Source organism: Loxodonta africana, chromosome 1 (assembly GCF_030014295.1).
Source record: "Loxodonta africana isolate mLoxAfr1 chromosome 1, mLoxAfr1.hap2, whole genome shotgun sequence".
Classification (NCBI taxonomy): Eukaryota; Metazoa; Chordata; class Mammalia; order Proboscidea; family Elephantidae; genus Loxodonta; species Loxodonta africana.
Genome location: NC_087342.1, coordinates 74,294,259 through 74,299,615, shown reverse-complemented (window position 1 = coordinate 74,299,615; position 5,357 = coordinate 74,294,259). Strand labels below are relative to the sequence as shown.

General features: G+C 40.6%; 1 non-coding gene across 1 annotated transcript; it reads left to right on the top strand.

The window, feature by feature from the left end:
- The first annotated feature begins 4,434 nt into the window (after nucleotides 1-4,434).
- Nucleotides 4,435-4,507, top strand: TRNAV-UAC (transfer RNA valine (anticodon UAC)). Its single transcript has one exon. It is a non-coding gene; the product is annotated as a tRNA-Val (tRNA).
- The last annotated feature ends 850 nt before the right edge of the window (nucleotides 4,508-5,357 follow it).

Below are 5,357 nucleotides of genomic sequence, written 5' to 3'. Positions count from 1 at the left end.
TTGTCATTAGCATGGTGTACCATATGGTTGTTCAATTCAAAATGGCCAATACCAGTCCATTGCCACTCACTAATGCCTAGGATATCTGTGTTTGTTTGTAACATTTCATTTTTGATGATTTCTAATTTTCCTAGAGTCATACTTCTTACATTCCAAGTTCCTAGTATTAACGGATGTTTGTAGCTGTTTCTTCTTATTTTGAGTCATTTCACATCAGCAAATGAAGGTCCCGAAAGGTTTACTATCCACTTCATTGAGGTCGACTCTACTACCAATTGAGATATTTCCACAAACGAATGCAGCCCTGGAAATGCTCACTTAACTATGCCAAGAAATTTAAAGAGACAGTTACCTGGCCAACCAGTTGGAAGAGATCTATATTTATGCCTATTCCCAAGAAAGGTGATCCAACCAAATACGGAAATTGTTGAACAATATCATTAATGTTATACACAAGAAAAATTTTGCTGAAGATCATTCAAAAGTGGCTACCACAGTAAATCAATAGGGAACTACCAGAAATTCAAGCCAGATTCAGAAGAAGACACAGAACCAAGGATATCATTGCTGATGTCAGATGGATCTTGGCTGAAAGCAGAAAGATATTTACCTGTGTTTTATTGACTATGCATAGGCATTTGGCTGAATGCATCATAAAAAATTATGGATAACATTGTGAAGAATGGGAATTCCAGAACACTTAATTGTGCTCAGGAGGACCTGTACATAAATTAAGAGGCAGTCGTTTAAACAGAACAAGGGGATAATGAATGGTTTAGAGTCAGGAAAAGTGTGCGTCAGGGTTGTATCCTTTCACCATACCTATTCAATCTGTATGCTAACAAAATAGTCTGAGAAGCTGGATTATACGAAGAAGAACAGGGCATGAAGATTGGAGGATGACCTATTAACAACCTGCATTATAAAGATGACATAACCTTGCTTGCTGAAAGTAAAGTGGATTTCAAGCACTTGCTGATGAAGATCAAACACTACAGCCTTCAATATGGATTACACTTCAACATAAAGAAAACAAAAATCCTCACAACTAGACCAATAAGCAACATGATGAGAAATGGAGAAAAGATTGAAGTTATCAAGGATTTTTCATTTTGCTCGTGTCCACAATCAACACCCATGGAAGCAGAAGTCAAGGAATCAAAAGGCACATTGCATTGGGCAAATCTGCTGCAAAAAAACCTCTTTAAAGTATTGAAAAGTAAAGCAGTCACCTTGAAGACTAAGGTGCACCTGAACCAAGTCATGGTGTTTTCAATTGCTTTATATGTATTCGAAAGCTCGACAATGAATAAGGGAGACCGAAGAAGAATTGTTGCCTTTAAATTGTGGTGTTGGCGAAGAATGTTGAATAAGCCGTGAACTGCGAAAAAAAGGAAGAAATCTGTCTTGGAAGAAGTACAACAAGAATGCTCCTTAGCAACAAGGATGGTGAGACTACTTCTCATATAAAAAAAAAAAAAAATACTTTGGACATGTTTTCAGGAGGGATCAATCAGTCCCTGAGGAAGGATGTCATGCTTGGTAAAGTAGAGGGTCAGTGAAAAAGAGGAAGACCCTCAACAAGATGGATTGACATAGCGGCTGCAACAAGGGGCTCAAGCATAACAAAGATTGTGAGGATAGCTCAGGAACAAGCACTGTTTCGTTTTCTCGTATATAGGGCCCATAGCTGTCAGAACCAACTTGATGCCACCTAACAACAACAATACTGTAATTTACTAAATCATTTTGTGTACTGTGTTTCTTTATCACTGGAATGTAAGGTCTATGAGGGTAAAGACTTGTTTGTGTTTGTTCACTACTGTAGTGTTAGTAAAAACAAACAATCCCTGGCACAGAGTGTTGTTGTTTTTAGGTGCTGTCAAATAACACCCTCACGTACAACAGAAGGAAACACTGCCTGGTCTTGTACCATCTTCACAATCCTTACTGTTTGTGCCCTTGTTGCATCCACTTGGTCAATCCATCTCGTTGAGGGCCTCTCCTGGTAACGTGTTCAAAACCTGTAAGACAAAGTCTTACCATCCTCCATTCTAAGGAGTATTCTGGCTTCAATTTCTTATCAAGGAGATGATGAAAATGAGATCTAGATGATTATTGATTTTCCGTAACAATATATTATATCTTATACTTAAACAGATGTAATTGGATGTCATGCCTCGGGTTCCTTTTTCTGAACAGTGGTTATCATAGCTGAATGTATTGGCAGAAGAGGTGAAGGGAATGGGATCCTCTTAACCTAGAAATTCAAATTGGAGCCATTATTCCCTGTCCTTGAGTATGAAGAATGTGACCTAGCTGGAGCTGGACTCACAAGGACACATCAGCTGGGACCTGACATATAAAAACAATAGTTAGGAAAACCTAGAAAACATCTTTTAGGGATACTTTTACATAAACAATTCTTAAACAGAGCACAAAAGACCCACATATTTTCCACTGTTATTTTTGTCCATTTAAAAACCCACTGCCGTCAAGTTGATTCCGACTCATAGTGACCCTATAGGACAGGGTAGAATTGCCACCATAGAGTTTCCAAGGAGCACCTGGTACATTTGAACTAAGGACCTCCTGGTTAGCAGCTGTACCGCTTAACCACTATGGCACCAGGGTTTCCCTTTGTCTATTAGTATTTAGTAACTAGCAAGGTTTGTTGGACCACCTAAGACATTTCTGACTGTCATTACTCAAACCAGAACCAAGGATTACTAAGAAAGACAATTCAAAATGTAGAATCGCATGTATTCAGCAGTTTTTAGCCAATCTGAAAAGGTGAAACCTTTAATGATTTTACTCATTTTTAATGGTATTATATACCGACGGTTCTGTAACATTCCTTGTACTCAGGCAGATATGGCTCTGGAAGTATGCTTGTCTGTTTCCCATTTTTGCCTCGTTGAAAGTTCACGGAGCAGAAGCTTTCTTCTTGCTTCATTATACCTTTGTGGTGATTTTTACCCAAGGACAGCCCTCACTTCCACATTAGATTCTATTATCAGAAAGGTAGGTTTTTAACTTTTTTTTCCCTTCACACTGTTTGGGATCAGCTTTCCCATCAGCAGCTAGCAAGTATCAACTTCCTCACATCACAGCCAGCATTTCTGAACATGCAGACTGGACCATGTGGGGAGGCTAGGCTGAATCAACACCCCGTGCATAAGAAACTCACAGACTCTAAGACCTAAAAGTGCACAAAATAAGAACCAAAATTTTAAGGGTGTTGGAAATACAACTTAAACAGATTGAGCTCAGTTCTGGGGTAAATGAGGACAAGGAGGCCTGATTAGCACAGGAGCTCAATACAAAACTTGGGATGGCCCACCATCCTTCTGAAAGATTTGGATTTCACAATAATCCAGTATGAAGGATTTATTTCTGAATTTCCAGACAATATAAATATAAAAACATAATTCCATCCAGATATTGCTGGTTTTTAAATCCAAAAGCTTAGGTACTTGTCCTTCATACTTTTGCGGTAATAACACTATCCCAGACCAAACACAAGTTTAGTTAAATGGATTTTCAAATCAGTGAAGAACTGATCCCGAGAGAAGATTGGACCATGCTTGGCCCCACAGGGAATCGCCTCTGAGCGAAAGATTTAATCTTTAGAGTAGCCACATCTCCATAGGCTTCATACCACACTAAAATTTTGTGTCTGCTTCACCTCCCCAAGACAGCTGAAGGATTTCCTCCAATGTTTAGTCGAGATATTGATGTAGTTGGAACACTGGTGGTGTAGTGGTTAAGAACTCAGCTGCAAAACTAATATATCAGCTGCTGCATAGAAACCCTGTGGAACAGTGACTGGGCTTGATGGCAACAGGCATTGATGCACTATTGTGTGCCAGTCACTGCCAATACAAAGGTAGGAAAACAGAAGTGGTTCCTGACATAATGACATGATAATGTCTTAGTTTTCTATTACTGCTGCGACTGAAATATCACAAGTGCGTGGCTTAAAGAACAGAAATTTTCTTTTTCTTTCTCACAGTTCAGGGTCTAGAAGGCCAAATTCTATGTGTGTCTCTAGGGTGAAGTCCTTCCTCTTCTAGTTCAGCTTTCTGTTGTTTTTTTTCAGGTGCCGTGGAGTTGGTTCTGACTCATGGCACACGCTACAACAGAACGAAATGCTGCCCAGTCCTGCACCATCATCACAATTGTTGTTATGCTTGAGGTCATTGCAGCAGCCACTACGTCAGTCCATCCCGTCAAAGGTCTTTCTGTTTTTCTCTGACCCTCTAATTTACCAAGCATAATATCCTTCTCCAAGGACTGGTCCCTCCTGATGACACGTCCAAAGTATGTGAGACAAAGTCTTGTCGTTCTTGGTTCTAGTGAGCATTCTGCCTGTACTTCTTCCAAGACAGATTTGTTAGTTCTTCTGACAGTCCATGGCAGTGTGTTTCCTGTGGTTCCATGGTGTAGTGGTTAGCACATCTGCTTTACACGCAGAAGATCCTGGGTTCAATCCCCAGTGGAGCCAACCTAGTTTTAGCAGACTGGAATCCTTCTACTTCCTGTGCTTGTTTACAGATTCACCTCCTTCTTTTGTTTTCTGGTAGCATTAGTCTTCTCCCAGAGTGTGCTCTCTTCTCTCTGTGTCTAATATGCTGTTTTTATCTCACGTGTTAGTTGGTTTAGGACATACCCTACACTCATCTGGCTTCCTTGACCTAAGAGACAAACCCTATTCCCAAATGGGAATTCATCCACAGGTATGTTGTTTTTGTTGTTAGGTGCTGTCGAGTCGGTTCCGACTCATAGCGACCCTATGAACAACAGAAGGAAACACTGCCTGGTCCTGCCCCAGTCTTACAGTCATCATTAGGCTTGAGCTCATTGCTGCAGCCACTGTGTCAGTCCACCTTGTTGAGGGTCTTCCTCTTTTCCGCTGACCCTGTACTCTGCCAAGCATGATGTCCTTCTCCAGGGACTGATCCCTCCTGACAACATGTCCAAAGTATGTAAGACACAGTCTTGCCATCCTTGCCTCTAAGGAGCATTCTGGCTGCACTTCTTCCAAAACAGATTTGTTCGTCCTTTTGGCAGTCCATGGTATATTCAATATTCTTTGCCAACACCACAATTCAAAGGCATCAACTTTTCTTCAGTCTTCCTTATTCATTGTCCAGCTTTCACATGCATATGATGTGATTGAAAATACCATGTCTTGGGTCAGGTGCACCTTAGTCTTCAGGGTGACATCTTTGCTCTTCAACACTTTGAAGAGGTCCTTTGCAGCAGATTTACCCAATGCAATGAGTCTTTGGATTTCTTGACTGCTGCTTCCATGGCTGTTGATTGTGGATCCAAGTAAAATGAAATCCTTGACA